Raw genomic sequence first — 16,403 nt, 5'->3', positions numbered from 1 at the left:
CTGGGGAAGTCAAAGGAGAGCATTTTAGCTCCTGGCTTCAACTAAGAACTTCTTCCCTGACACAAGGCAACCAGTCCTGGCACATCAAAGGGTAACATTGGGTAGCGTGGAAGACGACATTGAAGAAATCATCAAAATGGCGCAGATCTGCAGATGTCGACTTTCAGAGATCAACGTGGCCTGAAGACGGAGCAATCCCTCCAACAACCATAGGGCTTACAAAGCCTCCCCAGTGGGGTATCTCCCCCCTCTAAGAGGGTTTACTAAAATTCTTATTGTATTGGCTGCAATCAACCAAACCCTAACTGTCAGTTTCTTGGCAGCCATAGCCAGGAAGCTTCAAGCTTTTTCATCCTTCAAAATTTTCAATGTTTGAGCACTAACTGTTATTCTAATCACTGGTTAATCCTCTCTAAAGTTAGTTGAAGGTCTGAGAGCTTCATTTCAATGCTCTTACACTCAATGGGTCCTTTTTAATCCAACAAACACTTCACATCTTACATCTCAAGTGGCATAAAACTTGAGATGAGTGCTTGTAAGCATGAAAGCACATTGCTCAATCATTTTGCTGCTTTTATTTACTCAATCTGAGTTTTTCATTGGAAAACTAAAACCATTAAGTGCTCTACTTTATTTTGTAAGGGTATGTGTACAAATATAAACACATAGATCATCCTATCCTAAACTTGTGTTGCTTGCTGCATATCATGTGCGGTTTCTTTCAAATACCTTGGTCAATGAAATTAGAGAGATGAGTATCATTGTACTCTCCTCGGAATCATCAGCAAAAGCATTGAAATCATAGACCATCCTTGTCCAACACAAGGTTCATCCACTAAACCATACCACAAGGAGGAGCCAAAAGTCCAGTCTAGGTTCACATCATTGAAGCCTAAAAAGACCATTAAACCTCGGAAGAAGATTGCACATAAGAAAGGACCACCAAAGTCATATTTTGAAGTACTACATATGTATGATTTTCAGCCTTTCTCTTCATTGCAATTTTGAATATCAATTGTTTGCAAGGGTTTCCTTGATTTGCTTCTGCATTCATTGGCAAGTTTGTAAGGGACTAGACACTGCCCTTGTCTTAGTTGGTGGTAAGACCTTCCTCATATTTGTAAATTTGATGGCAAAGATTCCCACCCATGGTAGGTAATTATCAAGTACAAGATGATGGAGAGAGGGTATTGGCCTCTCATTCAAGGCACTAGAGCTGTAAACTCTACAAATTTGGTTGATATAGAGGATGATCAACGTGCCCAAGCAATCATCATGTTACACTTAGATGAGTCCTTGCTCCATCATGTTGATCAACTAAATACTACCAAAGAAAAATGGGATGAGCTTGAAAAGCTCTATGGAGCCACTAGTAAAAATACTAAAATCTTCCTTAGAATTGAATTCTTTAGCTCGGAATATAAATCAAGAGAAGACTTGGGAAAATTCATTTCTCACATGAAGGGTCTCATGGCATAGCTTGCCTCCTTACAAGCTCCAATCTGTGAAGAGGATGTTATTGCTATTCTCCTAAAAGCAGTGAAGAAGGTTTTTCCACCCCTTGTGACTGCCCTAACTAATATCCTGAACCCAACTTTGGCAAGTACCATCCAGTCTTGTCTAGATGAAGAGAAGAGAAATCATACTGAAGGAACATTAGCATTCACTTCCCATGAGCAAGTGTTAGTCCATACCACTTCTACTAAGTGCTCCTTCTATCACAAAAAAGGACATATTGTAAGCAATTGCTAGAAGAAATAACCTGACAAAATGAAGTGTAAAAAATGCAAAAAGACTGGGCATATCACCAATAAGTGTCCTAGTGTTCCACCAATATCTAAGGAATTGGAGGCCAACTTTGGCTCCCAATTCATAGACGATCGACTCTTTTGAGTCTTGTAACATCCTCTACCTATGAATATCCTTGTAGCCTGATTTATAAAGGCATCCTAGTTGATTGAGGGGGGGAACTTTAACATGTCTTGTGATGCAATGCCACCCTGGCATTGAAGGGGGGTGTTACAATATAGGCATGAGAATTCACCTTAAGCAAGGGTATATCAGGGTTGATGGATGTGAATGGACTTAAGGGGCAGGGAAAACCCTAACCCTAGCTAAGCAGAGGCTATATAAACAGCCTATGGGTCACTATCAAGGTTGAGATAGAGTGTACCCAAGTTGTACCTTGAGCAACTTAGTAAACAAGATTTTGTTATTGTACTTTGAGCTCCTATCTCCCTCTTGTGCACACTTTTTCTTGCTGCAACTCTACTCTTTCACAGAAAGAAGGTGATCTCCCTTTCTTTTCACCTTGTTAGCTACCACTTTTCATCCTCAAAGTTGGGATCCATCGCTCTTCCAAAAGTACCACTAAAGCAAGTCGGATTTATTTTTGTGCCAAAAATAAATTCTTAAAATTTTCACAAAAAATAGATTTCTTTTTCTCAAAAGGTTCCCAATTATATTGCAAGTTGAAATACTCATTTTTATATTTTTTTGCACTAAAATACCTCCAAATCAATTTATACTTTTTAAACTTGAATGGATAGTGCTAGAATCCCCCATAGGCTTCATGTTCCACTACTTTTCAGAAGTGCCATGTTGTAGATCCACCTTTTAATCCCATTTATTTGTTGCTCACTTATGTTGGAAATGGTGAACAAGGTATATTAGGTTATTACAGATGCTTAGATGGTAATATTTGTATGCATCAATATTATCAATCAATGTTATACAACACTCTTGATATATTTGTTACAATCCCAAGGTTCTTTAAATGTGTTGCAAAAATTCTTGCAAGGCCCCAAAAATAAAGTGCACAAGCATGAAGAATGATTGAAGTAGAACAAACATAAGGAACAAGAGGTGGTAGAGAATGCAAAAATGAATTCATTCCAGAGGAGGAGAACGCTTCATAGTTAGGCTTTTAAAGCTTTGCTCAAGTGTATCAAGTTCGATTCTATTTCTTTTGCTTGATAGCCAAGTCCTTTAGGGATTTCTATCGACTTGACTTGCCTTTTCCTTGATTGTCTTTAGTGATGTGTGAGACCCTTGTGCGGCTATGTATGTTTCATTGTGGTTTTGTTGTTTCCTCACTAATAGTGATTTGCAATTTGGTCCTTGTTTTTCTTGTTCATTTTGCTAGTCATAGCCACAGGCTGTTTTCTTCCTTCATGTTTCTTTTCAACTTCTTTGTCAAATAAGTACTCTTGCAAGGTTAGTAGTGTAGGCACTTCCTTTTCCAAAAGTTTTTTATAGTCTATCTATACATGACCTATATGTAAGAGTGCCAGATCTAAAAGGATAGAATCATGAGTGACTAATTAATGTGTATAGGAGTGGTTAGACCACAAGTGCATTGTGTGCTTATGTGATGACTACAACTCGTGGTTTAGGGTACCTAAGAATGGGGAACCACTTGAGGGAGGAATGGCTATGAATGGATGATTATCCCATCATACCCATGAGTGTCTATGAGTAGCCTATGGAAGGGTGGTTTGAGTAGTGAGTATGCCTCATGACCAAGAGTGCGTGCCTCTAAATATTAAAAGGATAACTAGCCTATAAAGTATATCATGAGGGAAAGTTGGAACTACCCATGATTATATTAGTGTGCCTATGGAAGGAGGGTGCGACATCTATGGAGGATACAAGTTGGTGGTAGTAGTGACCATAAACGAGAGGGCAGGTCGGATCAATGATAATGGTTGAGCTTGGAAATAGCAAGTTGGGAGCCATTACAATAGCCTATGTGAGGATTGTAGAGGGTAATCCTTCCCCAATTTGGCTAAGGAGGCTTGATAAAGGTGTGGGTCATGATTGAGTATCAACTAAGGCACACGAGTGGTCATATGTGGAGCCTATAGTAGTCATCTGATTTGTGACATACCACCAAGGTGGTCATGACCATAGAGGATCATGTATGGACCTATGATGTGCTCATGATGGCTAGTGCGATTGGTCAAGACTGAATGCCAAATATGATGGCCTGAGGATAGGTTCAAGAGGGTTGAGGTAGGGCTTAGGCCGATTGGGGTCTTGGCCACATTATGGAGAAGATATTACCATCATGGGCATGTGGCCATCATGGGCATGTGGCCATCATGGGCATGTGGCCATGGCCTAAGTAGCTACTTAGCCATGTGAGATGAGGAGTTGAGTGAAATGGATGGTTGTCAGGTTTGCATGGATGAGATGTGCTATGATCGAGAGGTGGTGGATGTGTCAAACAATTGCTACAATATCAAGACAAGTGATGGGACCTAAAATGGGCCGGCACTGGCTATGGCACTAGCCGGACCTCCTGCACACAACAGACAACCTCACCACATGACCTCGCGGTCCAAGAGCGTCTGAGACTCACTCTACACTAATCAATTCTGCATTTGTATTGAGTCATAGTCCAACGTTCACCATCTCTTCTCCTTAGAGGGAGATCCTATAGCATATAGGCATAGTGTGTCGTAGCACAAACATAAGGAAGCACCTCTCGGTTGATTGCTGCGGCTCCACTGCTGTGACTCTCCTACACCTTGGAGATTGGCCCTAAGATGCATCACTTCAACATAAAGTACACACGATACAAACTCCACTCTTTCATTTTGAACGTATTCCAGGAGATGCCATGTGTCCTTACCAAACAATCCCCAAAGACAGTCAACTAGCCTACAGATTAGGTCATCCCTCACCCTCTCAAGCGTAGGTCATCATAACAGAAAACATGTACTATGCATCTAGCTTTTCATATTCTGATACCATGGTTGATAGCATATATGCAAAAGTGGGTGATACTAATGTGCTCAAACATAATTTTCAATCAAAAACATGTCGTGCACAATCAGGATTTCCAATGTCCATTCACTAGCTCGTTGCGGCGATGTAAGGATAGCATCGAGACAATGCTCGTGCTACTGTCCTCTTAATTAAAATACTTAGAACTTTATACCATGCTATGCATAAGCAAAATCAGCAATAATCAGTGCCTAAATTACATCACTCAAACACCCCACCCCCTACCTTTAGGTAGTGCTTCCGTTGCATAGGTGTAGGGGTTCATTTTGTCATGTTTTGATGTAGGAAAAATGATAAATCACGAACTTTGACAAAAAGATAGGGCAAACTGAGGCTAAACCTCATGCTCCGCCACTACTATACATTCACAAACACTCATTATATTTTTTCTTATTTTTATGAAGCATATTTCTATTTTTTCCCTATTTTTTCTTATTTTTATGCATTTATTTGATAATAATCACTATTATTTTCTGATTTCTTTCATGCCAATCATTTTAGCATACTAAATTTCAATTGTATTTTCCATGTCTCCCCATAGGAACAGATTTCACTCACCCGAAACAACAAAACCATCATTTTACCTTTAAAAACTGCATTTTGGGCTTTGCGGGATTTAAATAACGCATGAAATCAGAATTTTATGATATACAACAATTAAACATAATACAAATAGCACTCACACAAATTTTCATCCCATAAGAATATCATTTCTATCATAAAATGTAAAAAAAACTTCATTTCCTTCATAAAAAATAGTAATACCGTGTTTTTATAAAATCCGAGATGCATTAAATGACTGCGTGACTAGTGGACGAAGCCTCCATTGCTCTCAATTCAATACTGCATATCAATCTTCAGCATCTCCATTAATTTCCATCATCGTTTGCTTCAATATCCTTCTTGATTCTTCCTTCAAGATCATGCACAGGAACAACCCCTTAGAGTTTTTCCAATTCTCCACCATATTTTGCAAGATTGTAGCCATCATGTTCCTCTCAGGGAGTAGATCAACAATCTCCCTTCCTCTCTTTATATCCCCTAGCCATCAAGAGGCATCAATTGAAGAATTGAGGGGACGCAAAAAATTTTGCACCCTCCTCCCCCCCCCCCCCCCGGTCATATGCAAAAAACGTTTTTTTTTTAAAATCTTCATTAAGAGCTTTAAGCTTTTAATCTTTGAAAAAAACTGGTTCCAGCCTTTTGGTTTCACACTACTAGCAAGTGGGTTTTTTCAGTTTTGAGTGGCCTAACAACGTCGGAATTGAGATCTGTTTGGACGGGTGGCTTCGTGATGTTGAAATCTACAAATCTGGGCCCGGTCTCACTCTTCCCCAGCTTTTGGATCCAATAGTTGCTTTAGAGCGCCGAACCTTGTGGGGATTAAATGGGGGGTCAAACGACTTCCGATTGACAAATGGAGACTTGTGTTGGATTCCTAGCGTCAAAATGCACCAAGTAAAACTCCAGCTCGACTATCCACCATCGTTGAATTTTCCATGAAAAGTCGCTCCTTGGCGTCTCTCAAGCAGTTTTCTGCTCCAGAACCGGCCTTAAATGCTTCAAGAATGCCCCAAAGTTGGCTCCTAAAATGTGGCTCTCATTGGCGACCACGGGATAGGGCGACTTAGCCCGATGGATCTCACAAACAGATCTGCACATGAACACAACCACAAAGAGCATCAAGCTGAGACAGAAAATACCTAATAAAACACATCACAGCTTTCACCCTACCCCTTATCAAAACTAGGCATGAAACCCATGAGGAGTAGGCCTAGCATACTCTGTCAGAAAGCCTAAAGCTAGTCACTAACCGACTGCTCTAACACAACCAAGCTAAAAAGAACTATCAAAGAGGTCGTCCTTAAGTGGTGGTCTGAACTACCTACCTAAGTAAGGACAGCTCTACGAGGAGGTCCTACTAGGTGAGGACTCCTATAGCATGATCAAGAGGTATTAGTTTTTTAGCACATGCTCCTTTTAGGTCGTTGTTTTCCATATTCGGGCATGTAAAAAGGAGGGAGTTGAGCGGAGTGACCCACGGAGAACAAGGCAATGGCCTCAGGTCCTATCTCGGTACCCAAGAACCTACCAAGCCCTCGCAAGGCGACACTTAATCCTTTTCTGGCGCTTACTTTTATTTTCATTCCAATCTTCCTTATTTTTATTTGCTTGCTAGCTAGATGACACCCCTAGGAAGACAAGGCATCGGTCTCGGGTCTGACTCGTCCCTAGGAACCTACCAGGCCTTTACAAGGCGATGAATAACTGCTCAAGGAGTTTTTCTTCCCTTTTCTATTGTTAGAGGGGTTAAACCCCCTTTTTATACACCTCCGTATATTGATATATGTCCTTTTAGATATTTAGGGTTTTTTTTCCCTTTTGTATCATCATATTAAATTCAACATGGATGCTTATCAAAATTTGTAAACTGTGATGGTAGAAAACTTTGATCTCCCACACAAAGGTACCGTCTTCATGCTCAATCACTTTGTATCCTTTGCTCCACCAGATAAGCTTCCCCTGATGATACATTTCCTTTAGATATGGGTGCTCCAAATAAGGGATTAACCACCCCATCAACCAATTTAAGCTCTCTTGCAGGTCTCAAATCAACCCCAGCATGGAGCTGCAATGCATTTATTGCATTAGCATATTCAGAAATAATAAGGTTTAATCTTATTAAGATTAACCTTGTTTTTAAATTCTACTCCCTATAGATTAGCTAGTAAAGCCATGGACTTATTTTTACCTATCCTAACTATCTTGTAAGCGCCATCCCATCTAGGTTCCAACTTCATTGGAAATAACTCCTACGTGCATTGTAATATAGAACTAAATGTCCTTTTTTAAAGGTATACTTCTTTGCTTTTAGATCATGCAACCACTTCATCCAACGTTTAGCTACCTCTTGGTGCAAAAGACTCTGCAATTTAAGCTCATCCAAGTGGGCTATAGTCGTAAAACGCTCGAACATGGCATCTTCCTCACCCAAATAATGATTGATTGAGAATCTAATGGTTGGCAACTCAATTTCCACGGGAAAGATACACTCCTCCCCATAAACTAATTTGAACGGGGTATGGCCAGTGGCTCGTTTAAACATTGTGTTATATGTTCACACTGCCACATACAATTTTGTATCCCAGTTCTGTTTCTTTTCGAAGACTATCTTGGATAGGATACCCACAAGTTGCTTATTGGTATTTTCAACTTGTCCATTGGCTTGTGGATTATAGGGATTTGTCTTGTTATGCTTAATTTTCCAAGTTTCAATCAGAATTTTAATCACCTTATTCAAAAAGTGAGTTCCACGGTCCGATACTATTTCCTTTGGCGGACCAAAACGGCAAATCATATGCTTAAGTAGAAAACTGGCATTCTCATTTGCATTGTCATGCCTTGTTTTTCGTTCTTTTGACCACTTTGTAAAGTAATCAGTGGCTACTATAATGTATCTCTTCTAAGTAGTAGACGACAGGGTAATAGGACCCACAAAGTCGATGCCCCACTTCTCAAATGGAAGGATAGCCATAATAGGCGTAAGTGGTCGCTTCCTATTCTCTCGATTGTCATGTCTTTGACATGTATTGTATCTCTTAACATACTCAAATGAATCTTGGAAGATGAATGGCCACCAATAACTAGCTCTTAAATCCTTTTGTGCCATCAACCACCCAACAAAGTGCCCTCCACAAGTGGAGTCATGGCACTCCTCCAAGATAAATGGTACCCCATCAGGCATCACACATCGGTGATAGATATAATCAACACCCTACCGATATAGTGTTCCTGTGATCAAGGAAAATTTCAATGCCAGCTGTTTAATTTTTCTCTTCTCGGATTTGGATAGAGTAGCTCCAATCTCTCCCATAGATAAATAGTGCGTTATAGCAATATATCAGGAGAGAATAGACATCGTATCAATCTTAAACAATGTTTCCATGTCACTTTCTTCAAGCAAAGCCTCTTTTAGCTCTCCGAAATCCACAAGACATTCTACAATAACCTATAGCTTCGGTGGCTTGCTCTTGATCTCATAATCGAACTCCTGCAAAGTGATTAACCACTTTGCTAAACGATCTGGCGCGGCTGTAACTTGTTCAACAACAATCGAAGCCCTTCCGCCTTGGTATAAAAAACCACATTCTCATAAAGAATGTAATGCCTGAACTATCTCCAAGCATAACTTTTCCATATAGGTATAGTTAATTTCTGATATGCCCAACTTTCGACTAGCAAAGGCTATCGGATGGTACCACTTTTCCTCCCAAATTTGGGATAAGCAGCAGCCGATACTATACATGGTGGCTGCTACAAATATATAGAACATTTCACCCCTTTTAGGTGCTTTTAAAACAAGTGCTTTGGCTAGCTCCTACTTCACATAGTCAAAAGATACTTTGCAACCATCACTCCATGCAAACTGAAAGTTAAAGGACAATAGGTTCGTTAATGGCAACATTCTTTCTGCCAAGGCATTGATAAACCTCCAATAATACCCTACCAATGACAGAAAGCTATGTACTTCCTTTGGCGTATGTGGCAGACTCATGTCGACTATGACCTTGATCTTTTTATAGTCAGTCATGATCCCTACTAAACTAATCACATAGCCTAACAATAGCCCATAAGGCACTCCAAAGACGCACTTCCATGGGTTGAGAGCTATGCAAAATTTTCTACAATGCTCAAAACACTTCTGCAAAATAATAAACTTTCTTTCTCTTGTGGTGGCTGCCCCTAGGTCATCAATGAAGACTTTCAACTCCTCTGGGGAGATGTCACCAAAGGTCTTGTCAGCTGTTCTTTGCCATGAATCAGGTGCATTACATAAACCAAATGCCATCACATGGTATGCAAAGGTACCAAAGATAGTAATAAATGTCGTTTTAAGCTTGTCTTACTCAGCAATCGCCATTTGGTTATACCCCACAATGCAATCCATGAATGAATATATTTTCCTACCCGCTAATTGGTTATACCCTGCAAAACAATTCATGAATAATAGGCAAGTCCAAAACTTAGAGGTGAACATGGAATAGCACTTCACTATCTTGAAGTATTAAATGTTGGATATGTGAGTACTTTGGGACTACCAAATGAAGTTCTAGATCCAACCAAATGCTAGTCAAAACAACCTATAAGTCATCTGACATGGCTAGAATCTTTATCAAAGAAGTATTTAGGTTACATGGATTGCCAAAGAGCATAATTAGTGACCGAGATTCCATGTTCACCTCTAAGTTTTGGACTTGCTTATTCCAAGCAATTGGAACGCAGGTATGCTTCAGTACTACTTACCATCCTCATATTGATGGCCAAACTGAGAGAGTGAAACAGACCATTGAAGATATTCTAAGATCTCATTGTGGCAAAGAACCAAAATGGTGGATTAAACATTAACCTTTGGTGGAGTTTTCCTATAACACTGCCTTTCAACAAACAATCAAGATGTCGCCATTTCAAGCCTTGTATGGGCAAGAATGTTGTACACCTCTAAACTTCTTAGATCTCACTCTCAAGGTAGAGGCTTCTAAGGCTATGCTTGAAGAGATGGACAAACAAATCCAATTGATCTGACATGACATCCAAGATGCTCAAGATTGTCATAAGTCCAATGCAAATCTTAAAGGATCCATAAGAACATTCAAGGAAGGTGACATGGTCTTTCTAAGGGTAAGACCTGAAAAGAGCTCATTATTCTTGGGGAAATACAAAAAGCTTAGTCCAAGGTACTGTGGACCATATGAAGCAATCAAAGTAATGGGAAGGCAAGCCTACAAGCTTAAATTGCCATCCCATCTCAAGATTCACAATGTATTTCATGTACGCCTACTGAAACCTTATGTACCAAATCTTGATCATGTGCTTAATGATGAACAACTAGTCATGCATGTCCAAGGAATTCTGGAAATGCAATCTGAGAAGATTCTAGATACAAGGGAGAAACTTCTAAGAAGCCAAATCCTAAGAGAACACCTAATACAATGGAAGGATTATCATAAAGAAGATACCACTTGGATTGATGAGACAACCCTTATGAAAGAATACTCCCAGTTTCTCTCGAGATGAGGACATCTTGATTTCTCTAAGGAGGGAAGAATGTAATGTCCCCATTACTCAGTTTATTTTAATAAACAATGTGTGTATACATTTTAAAGAAAATTGATTTATGTTGCACATTTTTAAAAAAACTAGCTCTAATTATGAAATTGGCTCTACTTATGAAGATAATTGTTATTATTAATGAAATATTATATGCCAGTTCATGGAAGAAAGACTTGGGAAACCCTCCCAAGACTAGCTTATTAAAACTATGTTTGTAGTATAGAACAACAAAAAGAACTAGCCTAGTGGATAGTCACTTGCCAGTTAAGTGCAGTTGGGTGGCGACACTGCATTTTCCTACAAGCTAGTGTGAGCTTTTCATGCGCAGTCAATGGCGCCAATGAAGCCTTTGTAGCCCTATTGCCAAGTATGCCAATGTCTATGCCTTGGTCGCTGCCTTGGTTGTACACCTTAGAGTGATGCATGCCTAGAGAACGTGACACCTGAAGAGTCCTCACCCATATATTCATCAATTTTTACCTTCGCGCTACAAAAATGAAGCCCCTCCCTAACGTCATCAATGACATCGTCAAAAATACTAAAAGAAAGCGCTCTCTCTTTATCATGGATGACATCATAAAAAACCTTAAAAAGCAAGCGTCCTCTCTTTTATCCCCCCCGATTACTATATAAACAGGGGTAGAGCATCATGTCTGACACGCAAATACAAGCACGTACACACACAATGACCCGTGCAAAAGTCTCTTTGCAGTTGACACGAATGATAAAGCTCTGCTACAGTCAGCCAAATCTCTGTCTCTCTCCCTCTCTCCTCCCTTACATGGAAGCACTGCTCGAATCCATCAACCTTCCTCCATGACTCCTAAGAGACATCGAGATCTCTGAGTGAGGTCACGCTCAGAGAACTCCCCAATGTGAGGAAATAGTCACTACTGAAACACAAGTAAAAGTTAACCCCAAATCCATTCAACCGGAAGGATGGATTATTCCACAACAAACAGAGGTTGTAGCTATAAATCATAATCATGATGGATGGCCAAACGGAGATAATCAAGTTAGTACATAAGAAAAGGATCATGATTAGTTAGAACTTACTTAAAGTTATAAAAGCATGTTAGTATTATCAAATGCTTTTAGGAAGAAACACTGAAATTGCTGAAGGGGATAGATTCTATGCATCGCATACGTTGACAACTATTTTAAAAATGTTTTATGGTTATGATTGCTTTTGGATTTGTGAATGATAATTTATGGCTCTTCTTGATTCCAAGCTTGCACAGTTGGACGAGTTGTGGCTTGTGGCAGTTCAAGACATTGGAGTCCCCAACCCAATGCTCTCGAAACACTCTATGGAGTGTGGAAAAACTCACCTAAGGGTGGGGGTCCTACGCTCTTGAGGGAGGTAGGTGTTTTTGGAAAAACTCACCTGTGGGTGGGGGTGCTATGCTCCTGAGGGAGGTAGGTGTTTTTGGTTATTGATCACTCGAGCACATGAGAGGGTAGAGGGCTGAGTGGTAAGTGCCCCTGTTATGTAGGATAGCTCTAGAGGCTCAGGGAAGCTTAGAGGGTCTCTGAGCCAATAAATTCCTTGTTGACCGTGGATGGAGCCCGATCACATACAACCCAATCTCGAGGGATCGAAAGGTCCTATCCTAGGTTGGACGATGTCTTTCAGTGAAACGATGATTTTTTGTATCACTCTATAGAGCGATGGTGAAATAAAGTATCTGATTTTTGAATTGTTTGTTATGTGCTAAAGATTGAGTTTAACAAACCCAGTTAAACGGAGAATGCTTTTTTCCAGTTAGCTAGTTAGGATTTAGGGAACCTTAACGGAGTTTTGGCACAACCACCGTACCTTTTCCCTAAGATAATTTCTTATCAATGTTTTAAGACCTGACCCTATGTAAGTCAACACTCCGATCTACCTAATTTTTCCTAATTAATGTTTCATTCAATCTCTTGAGATAAGCTCCCAACTATTCGAGACCACCCATCCATAGGACGGATCCGTTAAGAATCTCGCCCACCCGCTTCCCTCAAATGGTTTATTTTAGTTTTCTAATTACCTATCACATTAAGTTATGGCATATAAAAGGAGCTTCGTCAATTAACACAAAGATGAAAAAAATAGTCTTTTTCCAAAATATATTTATTTATTATTTTTCAAAGTTATTTACAATGATTTTTCCTTCTGCATAGATGCAAAAGATAAACCTCCATTCATCGAAAAATCCCTTTTGTCTACGTAAAAGAAAAGAAACCCTCCAAGATTTCCGTCCCTTCACTAGTAGTGGGGACTCCATGATCCCATCCTAATTCGTGTGAGGGTCAAGAAGTTCTTAGGAGCAATCAAGAGATTTACGGCCAGAGCCGCCCTCGCATTCCCGCCTCCTCCTGCAGCAGGCTAACAGATTCCTCACCGAGCAACCTCTTGCCATTGGGGCTAATCAAAAGCTCCTTGCAGTGATACAAAATAATCCCCCTTGGAGCAAGGTTCTGCGTCTAGCTCTGGGGGAGGCATAGCGCGATCTTTCCTCTTATTATCCTGATTATATATTTACAATCAGATCTAATTGCTACAAGCACAATCAATCTTTTCTGTGCAACCATCAATGCATGCACAAATAAAAAAGAAACATCAACAAGTTTTTTTAGCATAGGAAGCAGCCCCATATGTAGTTCTCTCTCTCTTTTGCTCCCTCTTTCGATCTTTTGCGCAAAATGCCGCGCTCGGGTTGTGGCCTACTTTTTTTCGTCTACGTATCGTCACGATTTGTGTCGGAAATGGTTGTTGCTATTCCCCTATATCCTTGTAGTGGATAAGCTTATAAAACATTAATTTTTTCCAAATCGACGAGATGTTACCTCTCTTAGGTTTACTGTAATGGGGGTTTTACTATTTTCTACCATGTCATTTTCTCCATCGGCTGTGTTCCTTGCTTTCCTTCTTTCAAATGGGCTTTTTAAATTGATGTGACCTTGTGGAGCCATGGATATCAGGAAAAATGAACGTGGTAGTTTAGGGAGAGTTGGTGGTCATCCAGAAAAATTTTGCCAATGTTTTTCTTAGCAATATGGTCATATGGGGCAAAGGCATAACTGATAAACTGAAGTGGAGGGAGTCCCAAAGACGGAGCAAATCAAAGGTCAGGAGCAACATGTTATCTTCTTCTCCATTATTCTTCTTCATTCTCAAAGTAAACTACTACAAGTGGTATCCTCCAAAGATAGATACCCCCAACTTAAGGACACTTTACATATGCTTCTATTTTAGATACATACATCCATAGGGTATGGCTTAGGATATGTCATATTTATCAACACTCCTCCTCAAGCTCAGAATGAGCTTGCACACATAAGACTCCAAGTATACTCCTGAAGTACTCAAACTTATCTTTACCTAATGCTTTGGTAAAGATATCAGCAACTTGGTCATTTGTTTTCACATGGACCAAGTTAATCTCTCCATCAATGACTTTTTCTCTAATGAAATGATAGTGCACTTCTATGTGTTTTGTCCTTGCATGGTAGACTGGGTTCTTTGCCAACGCTACTAACATTGTCACAATACATAATGACTCCACCATCAATCTCTATCCCCATGTCATATAAGATCAATCTTAGCCATGTCTACTCACATGATGCCAATGCAATGCCTCTATACTCTACTTCAGTGCTTGATAGAGCAACTGTAGGTTGCTTCTTACTACTCCAACTTACCATGGCTAATCCAAATGAGAATGCATAGCTGCTAGTAGATCTTCTATCCATAGAGCTACCTGCCTAGTCTACATCTGAGTATCCAAACAATGTAGGCTTGATTCCTTTTTCATAAAATAAGCCAAATCCAGTTGTCTTCTTCACATACCTAAGAACTCTTCTCACTACATCCAAATGTGATTTGCATGGTTTATGCATAAACCGACTTATCAATCCAACATCATAACTCAAGTCTGGTCTTGTAATGGTCAAGTAGATAAGACTACCAACCATCTTTTTGAACATAGTGACATCCTCAACATAAGATCCATCATCCATCAACTTAACATTTTGATCCAATGGTGTATCAACCGGTTTGCATCCTGTCATGCCATATTTTTCCAATATCTCCAATGCATATTGCCTTTGTATCAATCAGATACCATGAGGTGTGTCAATAACCTCAATACCCAAGAAGTATCTCAACAAACCAAGGTCCTTTATATCAAACTCTTTATGTAACCCATTCTTGACTTCAATAATCTCCTTCTCAAGTGTACCTGTAATAATGAGATCATCAACATAGATGACAACAACAACCATACCATCTTCTGTATGCCACACATAAAGTGAATAATCAGCTTTGCTCTACTGAAATCCCATACTGCATAAGAATTTGCTGATTCTATCACACCATGCTCTTGGTGCTTTTTTCAGTCCATATAAAGCCTTCTTCAACCTGCATACATAATGTCGGTATTTTGGATCCACATAACCCTCTGGTTGATCCATGTACACTTCCTCTTCTAAGTTTCCATTCAAAAATGCATTTTTCAAATCCATTTGATAAAGTTTCCAACCATAGATAGAAACCAAAGCAATTACCGATCTCACTGTCATCATTTTAGCTACTGGACTGAATGTTTCTTCATAGTCCAAACCATAAGTTTGTGCATATCCTTTTGCAACCAACCTTGCTTTATACCTCTCAAGAGAACCATCCGACTTACATTTGACCTTATAAACCCATTTACATCCAATTGATTTCTTACCATGAGGTAATTTCACCAAATCCCAAGTCATGTTTTTCCTTAGTGCATCCATATCTTCATCCATTGCTTGTCTCCACTCTTTGCTCTCTACTGCTTCTTCAAAGCAAGTAGGCTCCACATGTTGTACATAAGAAACCATGTATGCATAATGCATCTTCATGAACCCATTATAAGTCAATCTATCAATTGGATACCTTACCCTTTCTGACCTTCTCAATTGAGGTGCACTACCATGTGTCTCATCTGATCTAGCACGTGGTGGAACATACTTTTCTGCACTTCTAGTGCCATGTGTTTTAACATGTGGAAGGCCATACTCATCATCTATAGATTCATCTTCTGAACTTTCAGCCATAGGTCTCTTTCCTTTTGCAACTTCTGCACTCCTTTGTGCATTTCTCAATCTACGGTGAAGGAGAGGGGGTGTATTTATAGGCTTGAGGGGGAGCATGCAATTGACTCATTCTTTTGGCTACTTGGTCAAGAGCCAATTGAGCTTTATTAAAAATGCATTTTGATTGCCTACCTATTGGATGGTGGTATGGGGATGATTATTTTATGCTTTCTCTCCCTCTAAGCATTAAAAATGTCATGAATTTTGGTCTAATTTTTCAAAAACATCTTTTATTCTTCAAAACGACTTCATCTGCTAGTGATTTTTGGTCAAGTTACCTCATGACTTATCTAGTTTATAAAGTCATGTCATACTCTTTGATACTTAACTTACTCAATATCATGCTCGTTCTTACGCATTCTTCATCTACTGATTAAGGCTTTTGCGATTTG

The sequence above is a fragment of the Lygodium microphyllum genome, chromosome 1, assembly GCF_053477565.2.
Source record: "Lygodium microphyllum isolate KBCC chromosome 1, Lygodium_microphyllum_v1.1.10, whole genome shotgun sequence".
Classification (NCBI taxonomy): Eukaryota; Viridiplantae; Streptophyta; class Polypodiopsida; order Schizaeales; family Lygodiaceae; genus Lygodium; species Lygodium microphyllum.
This window is presented reverse-complemented; position numbering follows the sequence as displayed.